The sequence below is a fragment of the Somniosus microcephalus genome, chromosome 5 (genome assembly GCF_052327205.1).
Source record: "Somniosus microcephalus isolate GS21.2 chromosome 5, FLI_Smic_1.0, whole genome shotgun sequence".
NCBI classification, from domain to species: domain Eukaryota; kingdom Metazoa; phylum Chordata; class Chondrichthyes; order Squaliformes; family Somniosidae; genus Somniosus; species Somniosus microcephalus.
This window is the reverse complement of record NC_140991.1, coordinates 174,732,083-174,751,270: the sequence shown is the minus strand read 5'-3', so window position 1 is coordinate 174,751,270 and position 19,188 is coordinate 174,732,083.

The window sequence follows — 19,188 nt, the reverse complement described above, 5'->3', positions numbered from 1 at the left end:
CCAGTGCAAGCTGTTTCAGCCTGAAAGGGGAAAACAGCCAGTTGGGGTAAGGTCTGAGGATAGAGATCCTCAGCCTGCAGCAGGGGCGAGTTCACAGACTGCACAAGCAGGCGCTGTGGCTTGCTTAAAGGGAGGGGCCATCCTGCCCATCGATTGGGACACTCCCCCACTCTTCTGGGATCCAGATGAGGGGGACGGACCTGAGGGCGAAAACCCCACCTCTAACCCAGGTGTAGAGAGGGAGGGACCTGAGGTCGAAAACCCTGCTCCGGACCCAGCCATGGGACCTGGAGGCGGAGACTCTCAGCTCGCAGCAGCAGGCTGCGAAGAGTTACCTGACCCTAGCCCAGGTTCGGGAGAGGTCAAGCCTGAGGGAACAGCGGTTCGGGTTAAAGGCCCATCAGCAAAGAAAGCCCCACCTGCCAAGGCCCCCAGAAGGTTCCCACGGACGCCCCAGCCAAGAAAGCCATGGTCACCAGCCCTCCAGTTACCAAAGGCCGCCCCTCGAGTCAGGGGGAGGCCCAAGTACAGAGGTCCTCAGCCAGCAGCCATGGGCTACGAGGGACCCACAGTGCTGGACAGTGCTGGACAGTGCGGCCATGCCAGGGGGAATGGTGAGCCGCAGTCCAACCAAGAATTAGCCTGGCCACCCGGAGACGGGCGGCGGATGTATATAGGTTAGGTAATGTAAGTTTATATTGTTAAGTTTAAGTATTTAGCTTAAGTTTGGGTGCTTTAGTTTAAGTTAAATAAGGTGATGGGTAGTTTTAAGTAAGTAATCTGCTAAGAGTGTGTATATTTGGGTCGAGGTCGCGGGACCCGACCATGCTTCACCAAGCCAGAGAATCTCTTGGGGACCTGGCTGCATGTTTTTGTATAATTTTGCAGAAAGACTTTCAGGATGAAGGGGATCGTAGTCCTATTCACCATGATTGAGATGAGCCGGGGAAGGAGGGGTGATGTATAAGATTCCCACATCTACGGGTTCTTGGGAGACGTTGCGCCCAGAGCAACCGATGGAAGCGGTGAATGGGATGCGGAGGAGACCGCCGTCTATATCCACAAGGGAAGGTGGCCAGGATAGCTGGGGTCCAATTCGTCTCAGTACTCCAGCCAAACCGGATTCACATACAGGGAAGCCTCCCTCCTGTGCCCCACGGTATGGGTGGTTACTGAAGGCAGAGTTGGACAGGATGGAAAGCCTGAACGTGATTCAGAAGATAGATGAGCCAACTGAGTGGGTGAGTTCCCTCATCGTAGTGGACAAAAAGAATGGAAAGCTCAGAATTCGCCTGGATCCAAGAGATCTAAACAGAGCAATAAAGAGAGAGCACTTCAAGCTTCCTACACGTGAGGAAATCATGTCACAGTTTGCAAATGCAAAGTATTTCAGCAAGTTAGATGCATCATCAGGATTTTGGCAGATGAAGCTGGACGAGGCAAGTTCAAGACTGTGCACGTTCAACAGTCCATTTGGCAGATACAGATTCCTAAGGTTACCATTTGGCATTGCCTCAGCTCCTGAAGTGTATCACAAAACTATCCATATGATCTATGAGCACCTGGAGGGAGTTGATACATCAATGGATGACATCATAGTATGGGGAACCACGAGAACTGAGCATGACGAGAGACTGAAAAAAGTGCTGGAAGCAACAAGGAAAGCAAACCTGAAGCTGAATAGAGAGAAATGCCAGCTCGGGGTGACAGAACTGACATTCGTGGGAGATATCCTTAGCAGTGAGGGCATCAGACCAGATCCCAGAAAGGTGTCCGCCATTGAGAATATGCTAAAGCCACAATGTAAAAAGGATGTGCAGAGGTTTAATGGAATGATCAACTACATGGGGAAATTCATATCCAACCTCTCAGAAAAGATGGCGCCACTGAGAAGACTAACTGAAAAGAACATAGAATGGGAATGGAATCATGAGCATGAGAATTCATGGAGCGATCTAAAGAAACTGCTCACAGAGGAACCAGTTCTGAGGTTTCATGACCCAGCGAGACCCATCAAGATATCATCAGATGCATCACAGAGTGGGCTCGGTGCCGTTCTTCTGCAAAAATATGACTACTGGCAACCTATTGCATATGCATCGCGCTCAATGACAGACGCGGAGACGCGATATGCTCAAATAGAAAAGGAGCTGCTCAGCATCACATACGCCTGTGAAAGATTTCACCAGTTTGTGGCAGGACAAGCAATCAGTGTACAGACTGACCATAAGCCCGTGATTGCATTGTTCCAAAAGCCACTAAATAGCTAGAATAAAAAGAATGATGATCAGGCTGCAACGCTATACACTGAATGTTGCGTACACACCGGGTAAGCTGATGTATACAGCAGACACGTTGTCCAGAGCTGTTGACCCAAGTGAGCCCGCAAATACCAAAATGGATGAAAAAGTGAACGCCTACGTGGACATGATCACAAGTGCACTGCCCATAGCAGATGCAAAAATGGAGCTCATAAAGACTGAGACAAACAAAGATGAAACAATGAGACGACTGAGGAAAAGCATCTTGGATGGATGGCCCAACATGAAGCAAGACTGCTCACCTGACATGGCAGAGTACTGGAACTGCAGGGCGGAACTATCAGTGGTCGAAGACATCATCTACAAAGGAAGTAAAATAGTTATCCCAAATAGTCTGAGAAAAGAGATGTTAAAAAAGATCCATGGAGGACATCTGGGAATCGAAAAGTGTAAGAAAAGAGCACGAGAGGTGATGTACTGGCCACGAATCAACCAAGATGTGACAAATGAGGTGTCAAACTGCACAATATGCCTGAAATATCAAGCAAGCAATCCGGTAGAACCACTAAAGACACACCCAGCGCCAGACAGACCTTACCAGAAGGTAGGCGCTGACCTATTCGTATGTCAAGGGAAGGACTATCTTGTAGTCACAGACTATTACTCCCTGTATCCAGAGGTTTGTAGACCGTACACAACCACTGCAGATGCTGTGATAACATGTATGAAAGCCATATTTTCCAGACATGGTGTGGCAAGCGAGGTCTTCACAGACAACGGATCCCAGTTTTACAATGCAAGTTTCCGACACTTTGCCAAAGAGTGGGACTTTGTCCACACAACGTCAAGTCCTCACTATCCACAGTCCAATGGATTAGTGGAAAAATCGGCCCAGACAGTGAAAAGACTGATGTACAAGGCAAAAGACAGTGGAACTGACTTCTACCAAAGCATGCTTGTATACCGCACAACGCTGCTCGAGTTTGGTATGTCACCAGCCCAACTCCTTATGGGACGTCGGCTAAGGTCAAACCTACCCATCCCGGAGAACCTCCTGAAAACAAAAGAGGGGGAGAAAGTGAGGAAGTTCAAAGAACAACAGAAAGAAAAGCAAAAGTACTACTATGACAGAGGAACACAAAGCCTACCTGAACTCCACACTGGTGACCAAGTAAGGTTGAAAGACAAAACAAACACATGGACTCAGAAGGGAACCGTCCTGAGTGAAGTTCAACCAAGATCATACACCATTCAGACAGATGAGGGTGCTGTTCTGAGAAGAAATCGTCGCGATCTTCTCATGGGACCAGCCACAGCAGGTCAAGAGACTGATAGTGTTGAACAACCTGATCACACAGCTGAGAACACATCATCTGAGGCAACAACTCAGATTCAAGGACAATCAATCAGAAAATCCTCAAGACATGTGAAGCCTCCTGAGAGACTCATTGAGCAAATTTAAGGACTATTGTTATAGAAGGAAGTAATGTTCTCTTATTCTTTCTTCAAGTTCTAGTGTATTGACATATTTCATGTGAACACACAAAGCAAGGTTAAAAAACCTTGATCATGATAATGATAATGTAAGTTCATTAAGTGTTACAGTTAAAATGCAGATTAATACAAAGAAAACATGTTGTTAGTTAAAAGTAAAATACTTTTGTTTTAAGAAAAGGAGATGTAATGATATCAGCAAATAGAGATTGTATTTGCCTGTTCGATTATGATGCCTTACCAGCATGATTGCATGTATTGATTGCTTGTGCCTGACCAGCAGAGGGCATGTGACAGAGACAAGCAAGGCAGTTCAGTTTAGTTTCAGTTTTGTTCTAGATGCATCACTAGCAAGATGTCTCCTGTAAATGCTGTATAAAGAGTTGAACAAACTTTAGATTAAAAGACATTCTCTTTCATAAATGTCTCGTCATTGAACCCACAAAGAAATCAATACAGTTACCACAAGGGTCAGCGTCACCATTGGAAAGCGTATATGTTTAACGTGTAAAGGACACATTCCTCTGGATAGGTGGTGGTGGCTCAGAAAGCTGAGCAAAGACATGAGGGACCCCACAGTAGAGTAGGAACAGTTGGGCAACAATACCCACTGGACGATTACAGGGACCCATAGAGGATTAAGTGTGTGCTGGGACAAGTGCTGGGAACTGGACCAAGGGATTTACATCTGTATGTGGGGGTCAGAGAGGGTCTGCCCCGCAGGCATATCCATCATTTTCCATCGGCAGTGGCAAGACGCCATTGAGGGGATGAAGTGGGATACCAGCCTGAAGGCGTACGCAGTCCCATTCTCCCCGATCCCAGTCAATGCCACTGAGCTTATAACCCGCCCCCGAAAGCCCCCGCCCACGGCGCCGGCAGCGAGGATACACAGGGAAGGGTGTCCCACCACCACCAAGGGAAAAGGGAATGGGTTGGTACTAGTACCTACCAATAAGATGCTGTACCAGGGTGTACAATACGTGGTAGCCTTCGTGATTTTAAATCTCACCGAGGTACATTTACCAGAATGGTGTCCGAAAGAAACAGAGAAGCTATACCAGGCCCTAATAAAGGACATGTTCAAGAAGTTTTATGAGTTCGATTTCGCCCATGTCGACAAAACCGAACTGTACACCACAAACCGAGAGTTTTTGGGTAATGCAGGGAGACAAAGAAGTGGAGTATGGAGTGATGTTTTTACTGCGTTTAATACTGGGTCCTCTGTCATCAGCAGTTTGGATGACATAGAGCTGCAGACCCAGATAAATGGCTTAAAAACACAGCTAAATAAAATATTAATGGATGAGAACAAGTTTGTGGGCTCGGAGTTGCATGAGGACCAGGCTATGATAGTCCATTTAAAGGAGATCATAGCGGAGTTGGAGAAGCACGCAAAGACGGTAAATGCCCTCATAAAGGAGGACAGAAATGCTTCTGACCAGGCTGCGCAGAATGTGGTGTGCATGCTATACGGGGTGTGGTTACTGGGCGAGGGCCGCATTAATCTGGAGGATTTAAAACAGGGTTTAGTCCCCTCCTGGATTAGCAACAAGCACCTCGCAGCCCTCCACCCGTTTGAGAAGGCATTAAGCCCGTGCCAACTCCGGCTAGCTTCCGAAGCCTACCCAATCGCTGTGGATTGTGGGCGGTCCAACCACACAATCATGGGATTAGTAGTTAGGATGCCGGTCATGGGTAGGACAGCTCGACCCGCGCCGGTATACAGGGTAGAGAACATTGGAGTCATTCAAGGGGGTGCACAAATTCGTTTCACAGCGGTCCCGCCTTACGTCATAAAGTGGGAGCACGTTATGACAGATACTGACCTCTCAGGGTGCCGGAGCCGGGGAGCACACATAATCCTGTGTCCCCAGTCGTATGTTCATTAATAAAGAGACATTCTTATTATGAACACAGCTAGCTTTTGCTAGACACTTTTATTGAGCACATGTGGACTAGGTACAGTATCTGTAGAGGCTTCCATCTTGACTGCTGCCTTGTGGGTAGCCTAATGCCTCATGGGTAATGTAGTCTTAATATACATGCAGCTGGGTAGTGTAGTCTTATACATACAGCTATATACAGCTCTACACAGCTCTACGGCTCCACCTAGTGTCCACTATAGAATGACATGTTATTGATCATTACACCCCTCTTTGTTTGAGGTTTAACAAAATCAATATCAATCAACTTTCAAGAAAACAATAAAGATAATATCAGTAACAATTTTGTTAGTGCTCTATAAACATAAACATTTTCAAAACAGTCAACACATCTTCAAAGCTTTACATTGTACTCAAAGATTAAGTCTATCAGGCTTTTTTTTACTTCACGTGTGGATCTTCTCAACACAGGAAAGTCTGATGTGTCTTCATGAGATTGTTCTGGCGGTGAATGACAAGATGCAGTTGCGGCATTGTCATCGATCTGCTCTTGTATAGATCGAGGTCTCCTTGCGATCTTTGCTTGGAGAGGGTTTCAGTGTTTCCTTCACTCTTCATGCCATAACTCTCAATATAGTCAATGCACTCTCGAAAAACTGCTGGCAGCTGGATCCCATCATACAGCATAGTCCTCTCAGCAGCCTCGACTAATGGAACACCAAAGATTGGCCTGAGGGAAGAAGGAGTATCCACCGGAACTGCTTTCTGCTCTGGTGCAGGCTTCTTATTTTTCTTTTTCTCTTTCCGCTGCTTAACAACATCTGCTGCAGTTATATCTTTGGACTTTTTCTCCTTGTGTTTTTCCTCTTTGTGCTTTTCTTCCTTTGGCTTCTCTTTGATCTTAAAGTCTTTTTCTTTCTTCTTGGAGAAACTAGGCTTTTTGAAGACATGGATACACTTTGGCCTTTTCATCCTTGATGGGCTCTCTGCTTCATCACCTGAGTCATCTGGTCTGCTTATGGCACAGTTTATACGGTAGACTCTCTTGACCAGTTCTAAGTCTTCACAAGCTTTGTCACCTAGTATCGAATCAAGTCTTTCAGCCACAACAGAAAACATGAGATGATGCACTTTGTCTTTGACTGTCACTTTAAGTCTGCATACACCTAAGCTATCTATTTTTCTGTCCATTCTAGTCCTTCAGTACTACTGACTTTTTCTGTATTTTGGGCTTTTCTTTCATATTGTTAATGTCACTCATACTGATTAAGTTTGCTTTTGCCCCAGTGTCTAGTTTCAAGGTAACCAATGCTCCATTTACCTACAGTGGGATCATCCATTTGTCCTCTTTTACTGCATTAACTTTATGTTCAGCATTGTCCATTTCTGAGGGCTGCACATTTTCTGTATCCTTTTTGATATTGTCACATGACACCATTCCTGCAAAAAATGCCTCACTTAAATCAGTGTCCTTAATTACATTAACTCATTGCCCTTTTAGTTTTTACTTTTGAAAAGCATTGTTTGGCAAAGTGATTCGTTTCATTACACTTTGTGCACATTTTTCCAAACACTGGGCATTGTCTTAACTGGTGTTTGTAACCACAGCGTTTACAATTAAAAATGTCATCCTCCGATTGCTTTTATTTTCTGTTCTGCCCACGTTTCTTCCCCTTGTAGGACACAGCACCGACAGCAGAATTATCACTCATTACAATCGCATCATTATTGATTTCACTGAAAGTCTTCGCGTGCTTTCGAGCTAGCTCGCTGGCTTGGCATATTTTCACTGCATTTTCCAAATTTAGTTCGCTTTCTCTCAACAGACATTCCCTGACTTTTTTATCATGAATACCAAACACAATTTGGTCACGAATCATGGATGATTTCAGCTCAGAGAAATTACGTGTCTCTGCTTTCAGTTTCAGATCAGTTATAAAGCTATCAAAAGTCTCATTTTGTTGCTGTGTCTGAGAACGGAAGCTGTATCTTTCATACGTCTCATTCTTTTTGGGAGAGCAATGTGCATCAAATTTTTTTAGCACATCTTCTAATTTTTCTCTGTTCTCCTCTGGATTAAATACAAATGTATTAAATACCTCTATTGCCTGTGGGCCTGCAACCGTAAGCAGCAATGCTATTTTTCTTGCATCTGGCTTCGTACCAAATCCGATGGCTGCAATGTAGAGTTCGAATTGTTGTCTAAAAGTCTGCCAATTGTGGTCGATATTTCCTGTGAGTTTCAAACGCTCTGGTGGCTTCAAATTCTCCATGTCGCTTTTCACAATTTTCAGCAGATCTTCACCATCCTGGTACCATCTTATGTTCATTAATAAATAAACAATTCTTATTATGAACACAGCTAGCTTTTGCTGGACACTTTTATTGAGCACATGTGGACTAGGTACAGTATCTGTAGAGGCTTCCATCTTGACTGCTGCCTCATGGGTAATGTAGTCTTAATATACATACAGCTGGGTAGTGTAGTCTTATACATACAGCTATATACAGCTCTACAGCTCCACCTAGTCTCCACTATAGAATGACATGTTATTGATCATTACACCCAGCACTTGAAAGCCTATTCAAAACCGCAGTGTGGGTTCAGAGCTGCTGGCGCGAAGCCTATAAATTGTACCATGGATGCAATGGCACAAGGCCATGTTCCCCCGCAGGTAGCATATATAGGTGAGACATATTGTGTCACCATCGGCGCGTCCCACTACCAGCATGGACAGCATAGCTGGTGTCCGGTCAGTGACAGCAGTTTCTGTTTTAAACCCGAGGCAGAAGTTCAAGTGGCCCAGGAGCGAATTGTCCCCATTCCTGAACCCTCCACTGTTCACCTCACTGTGAAGGAGAATTTTATGAATTTGCAGAAGTACGTAGTGCACTTTGGCTACGAAATTCCCCCTCTCCCTGAACACCTTACCAAAATACTCAAAGCCGTTATATTTTCGCAGAAACATTTTTACACTCTGCAGCAGAAAACAGCAGAGATAGGGGCAAAGATATTGGATATTGTGATTCCACCCTGGTGGGACATTTTCAATAACATAGAGGTCCCTTCATGGGTCAGACTGGCTTCCCACATTCTCATGGTTTGCCAGTTAGGGATAGTGTTGTATCTAGTTTGCATTCAATGCAAGGGAAAAGGCCTGTTGTTAGAATTCCAAAACCAGAAGATCTGGGAGGAACATTATGTGAAGGTGGAGGGAAGCACGCCTGCTTAAGTCTTTTCCTTGTATTCTGATTAAAGATTGTTGTTTTTTTTTGTGTTTGTTGTTTTTAATAAAGTTTTTTTCCTTTTTTGCAATGCGTTTAATAAAGATGTATGTGTACCAAGTGGTGCAGGGGTGTTTGGCCCACTCCATGCTTGGATGTGTGTAAAAGTCTGTAATTTACTCTCTCTATGCTTATGCACACTACATTTTCGCGGAATGGGAAGTGCATGTGTCACAGGTATATTAGATAGGTAATTACAGGGGAAGGTTGACTATGGAGGGTCAGAAAATTTTGCTCAACTTGTAAGAATGATACTTCAAGCAAGTTTTAGTATCACAGGGGGGAGTATAGGATTCACAAAATTTCCACATTTCCCCAAAGGTTACTATTAATAAAAGGGACCCTGCGTGGACATTTTTAAAAGGGTACCCAAAGATGGCGTCCGCACCTCGTGGCCAAAAGGCCGCAAGATTTTAAAAGCTTGGACTCTGTGGCAGCACAAGCAGCTTGTGGGGAAATTGAAACCTAAAATGCAGTTTCTGTGAAGAAGGACTATTGTGTTGCAGGAAAAATGATTCCTCGGAAACTAGACTTTGAGTAAGAGAGACAACTTTATTAAATGACAGAGCTCTGGGAGAAGCGTCTGCAACCACGCGGTCTGCGAGAGCACCTTCTCCCCGATTGTAGTACGTGCCGAGCTTATATACAATTCCAAGAAGTTGGTTTTAGATCATTTACATTCATCCAATCAATTCGCTTATTAGCGCATATCGTTATTTTCCTCCAGTCAGGAGTTTACACACTTGTGTTGCCAATTCTGCCTCTTCGGGTCTTCGTTCCGTCTTGTTCCATCCGCGTCACCGGCGGAATGTGATTAGTTCGATAATAGGATACAAGTGATTAGTTCGATAATAGGATACCAGTGAACCTTGTTAGTCCTCAGTGATTCAATTAGTCCCAGTCAGGACACGAGATGAACTTTGTTCCAGCCATGCGTAAGCGTGGCATGTCTCACTGTGCAGTGATTCAATTAGTCCCAGTCAGCGAATTTGTTGTTTGTGTCTTTTCCAGCAAAATCTTGTCCAGCAATCTTGTCCAGCAAAATTTTATTCTAACAGTCCCTCCTCTTGGTCCTGGAGCACGATTCATTTGCTCCCAGATGACCATCCTTGGTCCCCCTTTTGTCGGTGCTTACAGCCACTGGCTTATGTCCGGGGGTTCGGTTGTTCCTTCGACAGTGTCGTATTGGTGTTCTTCGTCCCTTGGTAGCAGGTTGGTGTGTTCCTCCTTGATAGAGGCGATCGGCATCACGGTTTTCATAGCAGTTTGGCAACACAACTTTATAAGGCTCAGCGCACAACACATCAACATACAAATTACAACTATTATTATTATCCCTTGCATCATCCACGCTCCCCACCCGGTTTTCCCTAGCAACCAATCAAGCCACCCTGTGCTTGTGGGTTGATGGAGCTTCTTTATTTCTTCTTGGATATGATTTGCTAGGCTCGTGATATTCTCGGAGCTATCTGGGACATATGTACAGCAGTCTGTCCCGATCAGGGCACAGGTGCCTCCTTGCGCCGCCAACAGATAATCTAGGGCTATCCTATTCTGTAAGGCGGTGGTCCGGATCGCCACCATTTCGGCACTCATTTCTCTCAGGGACTCAGCCGTATTGTTGGCTATTTGTTCGTGCACTGCTGCCATGTTTATGGATTCCCTTGCTATTTTTCCCGTTCCGTACCAGGTGAATGCTATAGCCCAGAATCTTTCGGTTTCCGTAATAGCTCTCTTAACACGCTTGGCTGGTTGCCATAATGACTGGTACGCGTAGTGGTGGGTTAGGGAGGATAAAAATGGATGTATGGTACTACGTATCTTATATAGCATGACCCAGTCCAGGTTCGTGGAAGCCATGAATACGCCTTATATCCGCAAATGAAATAGGTATTATTATATGCCTCAAATTTGTTCCAAAGTTGGTACATGATCCCAGGTATTCCCCTCCAGGGTAGATTGCTAGTCCGGTTTAGCACTTTAGATAAATTAAACGTTCCCACATAGGGCCATTCTAGGGCATCTGGTGGTTTAGTACTGGTTTTGGTTAAAGTGTAATTATACTTGCACTTACTCCATCCAACCACTAACCCTGCCTCGTCATAGTTTACCAAGCAGACTTCCCCCTCTGCATTGTTTAGTTTTCCCCCTGTGCTGACTAATAGCTCTTCTGGATACCTTCGATTATCGTACTGGGGTTGAAACCATCCTTTAAAGTTCGTGGGGTTATACCCTGCCTGTTTCCACTCATGTTCCAGCTGCTCTGGATTCAAGCTATTTTGGGTTTGTATGGTATCCTCCTTATTCCAGGTGGTATTAGAGTATAATAACCACCCTACCATCTCCTCTACCTTAAAGGGGATAGGCCTAAATGGGATTCCTCCCCCCCGTATGGGTGGGCACATGGGCGCACACCCAGCAGTAGCTTTGGCCCATTTTTTTCGCATAGACATATGACATATACAGAAAGGTATTTACATGCAATCCTCTCTCTTTACGTAAATGGGGTACCGCGCTTCCCGTGACAATATGAAATAACGCCATTACCCATAATACTCTAAACATGATTAATATATCACTACAGTCCAGTCTTTACAGGAATTTTATGACAAAGGGTATGCAGATCACCTGTAACAGATTCAGAAAGTAGCCAGTCAGTTGTCTTTATGTACTTTCAATTGTGTCCAATGCTTCCATACTCCTTTACCCCTTATGTCTAGACAGGCACAGGTATCCCCACTGATTATGATTTCATATGGCCCACTCCATTTTGGGGCGAACCCTGGTTTGCTGGGCAGAGTTTTCACCATGACTTTACTACCCGCTGAGGGAACATAAGCCGTCATTGTGAGCTCTTATGCCCGATCCTTGTCCTCCTGATTATCGCGGACATTCTTTCGCATCTCCTTTAATTGAGTGCTAAGTTCCAGAACGTATCGTTTTAGTCTATCTTTTAAAGGGCCTACATCGGCCCCACCTGTTATGATGCCTTCTGGCAATTGCATCGCCCTTCCTGTCATCAATTCATAAGGGGTCAAGCCTGTCGTTCAGTTTTCAGTGGCTCGCAGCTTCATTAGGATAATGGGCAATACTTCAGTCCAGGTTTTCCCCGACGTCTGCATTGCCTTTGCCAATGCATTTTTAAGGGTTCGGTTCATTCGTTCCACCATGCCCGAACTTTGAGGGTGGTATGGGATGTGGAATTTTTGTTTAATTCCCATTAATTGGCATACCGTTTTTATGACACTCCCGGTAAAGTGGGTACCTTGATCAGAGTCCATTTGAATTGGTATTCCCCACCTGGGGATTACTTCTTCAGCTAAGACTCTGGCAACCGTCAAAGCGGTGCAATTTCGCGTGGGGAAAGCCTCTACCCAGCGGGTGAATTGGTCTATGACCACGAGGCAGTATGTTTTGCCGTGTGACGGTGGAAGGGGACCTGTGAAGTCTATTTGTATATGCTCCCAGGGCCCTCATGGCCTTGGTTGATGTCCCATTTTGACCTTTATGGGTCGCCTGGGGTTATACTGCGCACAGGTGATACATCGATGGCAGTATCTCGCGATATCTCTTCCCATCCCCTTCCACCACCATTCTTTGCTGAGGCTTCCCATCATCGCTTCTCTCCCTGAGTGTACAAGCCCATGGTAGAGTTCTAATAGCGTATTTTGAATGCACTTGGGGGCCATTACCCTGTTATCCTTTCGCCAGACATTATTGCTTCCCCGCTTTGCGCCTTGTTCTTCCCACGTACCTTTTTTGACGTCGGGGGTGTCCTCATGGAGTTCGTCAATACTTATCTCGTCCTCGGAGCTGCTCACAGCGGCTATTGGTACTTCTTCGATCCTTTCTTGCTCTAGCGCCCTTTGTGCTGCTTGGTCCGCAGCCTGGTTCCCCTGGTGATTTAACCAGTCCGGGCTAGTCCGGTCCGGTTCCCTCTGATGTGCCTTAATCTTAATTACTGCTACCTGTTGGGGTTTGTCGCTAGCTTCTAGGAGGGCTTCTATCCCCAGCTGGTGTTTTATGGGATTGCCTCCCGTAGTAATGAATCCCCTCCTACCCCATGCAGTCATATAATCGTGGACCACCCCAAAGGCATACCTACTATCTGTGTAAATGTTCACGATTTTATTCTCTGACAACTCAAGTGCCCTGGTGAGAGCCACTAGCTCTGCCACTTGGGCTGATAAACTCCATCAATCCATCCTGAGTCTACGGTTTTTAATTCGCCATTAACCACCGCCCACCCCGTTCGGGGCAACCCATCTATATACTTGCGTGAACCATCTACGTACAACGTCTCTTCCGCTGTCGCTAAAGGGGTGTCTTTTATCCTATCTTCTTCCAGGTTCATATCTACGTCCCCACAGTTGCGGGGCTCCCCAGTTCCCAGTATTCCTTCTGCCGAGTTCTCCCCTGTGTCTCTAACAATGGTTACTGCTTTACTCGGAGGGAGGAGGACAGCCTCCCATTTGGCACGTCTCATGTTCGAGACGGATCTTAATTTCCCGGTATTTAGCATCTCGACCAGAGTGTGTTTAGTGTGCAATATAATGTTTCCTGTCATTACTATCGGCTCACTAACCTTTACTGCCCAAGCCGCACAATCCAATGCAGCTATACACTGGGAGGACCCTGTGACTACCGGTCCCTCCGCTGTGGAATAGTAGGCGACGGGCCTTCTTTTATCCCCATGATCCTGTGTAACTACTGCTGTGTAAAACCCTTCTTCATTGTTGCAATGTATGTGGAAGTCCTTACTCATATCTGGCAGTCCTAGCCCTGGGGCTGATACTAGCTCAGACTTTAGTTGAGTATAAGCTTCCTCTTGTTCCGGTCCCCAATCTATCGGTTCCAACGCGGGTTTACCCCCTTTCACTAATCTTTGTATAGCTGCTAATTTAGCGAACCCCGGGATAAAATTTCGACTGTAATTAAAGAGCCCCAGTACCTTCCTGACTCCGCGTACTGTTACGGGTCTCGGCATGCCCTGGACAGCGTGTTTCCTGTCCTGTGGCATTTCTTTAAGTCCTTGGGAGATTAGATGTCCCAGGTATAGGACCTGAGATTTTCCTATCTGTGCTTTTTTAGGGCTTACCTTGAGGCCAGCCGTCTCTAGGGCCCTTAGTACTAAATATAGGGTTGCCAGATGGTCTGCCTTCGTTTCCGAGGCTATTAGTATGTCGTCGACGTACTGCAAAATAGTGCTTCCTTTAGGTACTTCTATCTGTTTTAGGATATCACTCATGACGTGGTGAAAAATAGCTGGGCTATTATGGAGTCCCTGTGGCAATCGGGTCCACGTATATTGTTTATCCCCTACTGTGAATGCAAATTTCTCTTGTGATTCCGGATCTAATGGAAGTGCCCAGAATCCATTAGCTATGTCTAAAACGGTGAATATCTTCTGTTCAGGGGTTAGCCCATTCAAAATTGTTGAGGGGCTGGCAACGATGGGGTGTAATTTAGGAGTGACCCTGTTGAGGGCCGTATAGTCAATAGTCAACCTATAGCTCCCATCAGGTTTCTCTACTGGCCATGTGGGGGAATTAGTAGTGCTCGTGGTTTCCCTCAGGATACTCCTTTCTACTAGCCCCTTCACTATGTCCACGACTGCCTTCCTGGCCTCCGCCTTTATTGGGTACTGGCGGTGGGATTTGTGTTCTGGTCCGGGAATCTTAATAGGGTCGATACTAGCTTTTCCTGTATCTAACTTTGTTTCAGCCCATACCCCAATCACGGAATCACAAATGGCTCCGTATCCTCCCGTATCTTCGTGCCAGTCCCTGGTAGTTACGGTGGCCACCCCAAGGGTGCCAGTGTTATTTGCCAGTTATCTAATCTTCTCCTTACGGCCATCCGCCTTTGGCCATGTTAACCTTCCTTTGCCACAATCAATTATTGCTTTGTACTCCCTCATTATATCATTACCTAATATTGTACCTTCATTATTTTTACACACATAGAATTTCATGGGGAGGTATATATTATCAATTTCCACCAGCTGCGTGGTGCTCAAGTGAGCTGGCACTTTAGTGCCATTGAGTCCTCACAGGAGTATTGACTTACTAGTCGTGGGGAGGGGGAGGTTAGTGACGGAAACTGATGCGCCTGTGTCCACCAGCATTTCACATTGTCGGCCCCCTACTAGTGCAGACACATAAATTCTCCCCTCCCTTTTACCTTTTATGGGGGCCACCGGACATCAACTACTACGCTTATATTCCTGCCATTCCTTATATTCTTCGGCGGTTAGGGTGTTTTGCCCCTCACTAGGCCTGCCGTGTTTTCCGTAACAGGTGGCCTCTAGGTGCCCCCGTTTTCCGCAATAATTGCACTGTTTGTCAACTTTCTTCCCTTTGCATTCTTTTGCAAAGTGGCCCATCTTTCCACAGTTGTGGCATGGTCCTTTCTTGGGTCGGGTTCCAGATTCCCAATTAGTCACGGCTGCTACCATCTCTTGCTTTACCTTAACCTTATCCTTATCCTTATCCTCCATCCCACTTCCATCTACCCCACTGGCCCATTCTACCAGGTCATCATAGTTTCTGGCGGTTACTACCCCCATCTTAATGATGCCTTGGTGTCTGGGTGACAAGCCATCCTTAAATGCCTGTATAAAGGCCGGGTCCATCCTAATGGCATTTTGTTGGCCCGAGCTCTCTTGGTAGATATTGAATAATCGTTCTCCATATTCTGACGCTCCCTCACCCTTTTGTTGTTTGGTTGTTGTGATTCTATTCCAATTCGTGGGGGAATCACCTAGGACCCTCTGGACTTCTGTCTTAAAAAGGGCAAATGCCGGCTGTTGGGCGTCCATTTCATCAGTGAGGGCTACCGCGTGTGTCCAACGCCCTCCGCTGTAGTCTTGAGCGGGTTGAACTGCATGCCCGCCTGCCACAAGTCGCCACTTGTCCGCAGGGCAGGCTGCTCGGACCAATTGGTGAATATCCCTTAGGTGCAACTGGTGCCCTACCCAGACGGCGTTAAGTTCCGTCCAGAATTTAACATTCTGGCTCCGGGGCTGGAGTTTTCCTAAGACGGTCATGATCTGTTGTCTTTCCCCGGGAGTGAATGGCTAATCCCACCGCCAGTTACAAACCAATGTCCCGCCCCGACTCACAGGAGCCATCTCGACTATTTCAACATCCCCCTCGCCTGCAGGGGCTGTTGGTTCTGCACTGTAATATGGGGGAAGGGAGGTGGTGTCTGGACAAGTCCCCATTCGCCCCCCCTCGTATACCTTACACTCTAATTCCTTTATAATCTTTGCTTGACATTTCGCCTTTGTCACTAGTTCCGTAACCATCTGTACTTTGTCTTGTGCAACTTTCTTTATTACGTTTACTTGTTCAATGAGTCCTGCTAGTTGGTGTACTAATAACACTCCTACCTTCTTGGTTTTATCCTTTGTCTGTTTAGTCAACCAGCTTCTCTGGAGTTCTAAAGTCTGTGACACATCCCAACCGTCTTTCTGCGTCTTCTTAATTAACGACTGTCGGTTTGTCATATAAGAATATGTGAGGGAGCTCGAAGGTCCTCTCTTAACTTCCTCACCTGGCATCGCCGCTGCTTCACCGATCGTTCCTTCGTGTCTGGAGGCCTGTTCCTTAGAGAGCCCCCCTATTCTTTCCTTCCGAGAATACCCGAGCTTCTTGTTGCACTCTATGCCAGCGTTCTCAGAGGTCCGGGTTTGTCTTTCTCTCAAAACTGCCCGGACGTGTAACGCTTGCTTGTTGGACGGGGTTTCTACCCCTCCCCGGTGTCTGTTTACCTGATCAGGGTCCTACAACACCGACACTAATAATCTCCTAGTTCACTTAGCAACATGATATAATGCAGAAAAATGTTAACCGTACTCGACTAGTATCACGACTTTAGAACACCTTGGAGTCTCGGCACCTACTTCATGGTCCTGGCCTTCGCGTGGGGCATTTGCCCTCTTAACAACCGGCCTGAGGCTAGGTGTCTGAGGCAAGTGTCCTCCTGGTCCGAAGTTTTTCTTAGTTACTATTACACAAATACAAATACACAAATACAAATACACAAATACAAATCAAGTAGTGTCTCTTACCCACTCAGTCTGTGTACCAGATTCGTTTTGGTGCCGCTTCGCCGTTCAGTCGCCTTGTCGAGTGTCTCTGATTTATGGGCGGTCAAAAATCTGACTACTCACCCTGGTCACTGATTCAAACGACTGTTCAGCTCCGTGGCACCCTGCTCGCAGCGCCAATTTGTTGCAGGAAAAATGATTCCTCGGAAACTAGACTTTGAGTAAGAGAGACAACTTTATTAAATGACAGAGCTCTGGGAGAAGCGTCTGCAACCACGTGGTCTGCAAGAGCACCTTCTCCCCGATTGTAGTACGTGCCGAGCTTATATACAATTCCAAGAAGTTGGTTTTAGATCATTTACATTCATCCAATCAATTCGCCTATTAGCGCATATCGTTATTTTCCTCCAGTCAGGAGTTTACACACTTGTGTTGCCAATTCTGCCTCTTTGGGTCTTCATTCCGTCTTGTCCCATCCGCGCCACCGGCGGAATATGATTAGTTTGATAATAGGATACAAGTGATTAGTTCGATAATAGGATACCAGTGAACTTTGTTCGTCCTCAGTGATTCAATTAGTCCCAGTCAGGACACGAGATGAACTTTGTTCCAGCCATGCGTAAGTGTGGCATGTCTCACTGTGCAGTGATTCAATTAGTCCCAGTCAGCAAATTTGTTGTTTGTGTCTTTTCCAGCAAAATCTTGTCCAGCAATCTTGTCCAGCAAAATTTTATTCTAACAATTGTATTTTGAAAAGCAGACAGCAGAACTTTGATTATGCATTACGCCAAATCGGAGACAGATCAAAACCAGTTAGGCTGATACTTGAGGCCATCAAGTTGTTTGCATAAATAATCGGAAAATGCTTAAGGAAGCCATTGAGGCTGGACAGGCCGATTAAGATGCATTAATAACAATACAGCTCAGACATCAGGCCAGTAGGTGCGATCAACAGCCATCTAAAAACAGTTTGTTTAGATTGCTACAATTATTTAAACTAGCCCGCCAAGATTGGAACAATGAACTAAATTGATTTGGCGCTGTAATGTATGTACCTTGAAGAAGGAACTATATTCTGCAGCCCCTGTATACTGCAGTACCAGTAGTGACCACCCCTGTATATAAGCCTGTGTAGTAACTTTGTATAGTACAGGTAGGCTATCCTTTATCCGAAAACCTCGGGACCAGCCGAGTTTCGGATAAAGGAGAATTTCGGATTTCGGAAGGTGGGTCGGCGGGGGGTCGTGCGCACGACTTACGCTGACGCTCAGCGTAAGTCAGTCGGGGTCGGCGGGGGTCGGGGCTGGCGGGGTATGCGGGGGGGGTCGGCGGTTGTCGGGGTCGGCGGTTGTCGGGGCCGGCGGGGTCCGCGGGGGGGGGTCGGCGGTTGTCGGGGCTGGCGGGGTCGGCGGTTGTCGGGGCTGGCGGGGTCGGCGGTTGTCGGGGCTGGCGGGGTCGGCGGTTGTCGGGGCTGGCGGTTGTCGGGGCTGGCGGGGTCGGCGGTTGTCGGGGGGTCATGCGCACGACTTACCCTTTATCCGAACTTCCGCAACCGGAACCCTCTAAAAACCGAAGGTTTTTTCGTTCAGCGTAAGTCGTACGCACGACTTACGCTGAACGAAAAAACCTTCGGTTTTTAGAGGGTTTCGGTTTTCGGAAGTCCGGATAAAGGGTAGTCTACCTGTAGTTCCAGTTTTGTCTCCATTCATTGAACAACTGTTATAACCAACTTCTGCAGTCCGTGTCTCAATTACACATGGACATTACATTGGCGACGAACAGATCCAAACTTACCTACAGTTCTGCACCACCTCACGGGGATCCATCCCTGAAGCAAAGTTATTGGAGGTCGAAGCCAGAAGGAAGAAATCCAAAAAGAAAAAAAACAGACTGAGGAAACGGGCGTCGACCGTGGGCAACCACCCTCTGATTCATCGAATTCAAAGATTTGCAGGAGAGGCTGTCGAGAGCTGGGCTTGGTTCTCCAGTCTATGGTGTTCCAGCTAATTGGGCTGGTGGCAGGTAGTAAACTGATCCTTCCTGGGCTGCGGCGGGCTAGAGCTCGATTGGGTGGCTTTTCAACGGGGCCGAGCAGCGTTGTCGGGAAAGAGGAGAGAGAGAGAGAGGGTGGAGCACACAGGGCGCGGCCGGTGCTACGAAGCCGGGCAACGTACAGACCCGAGAAGAGGGAGGAAAGTGTCCCATAGGG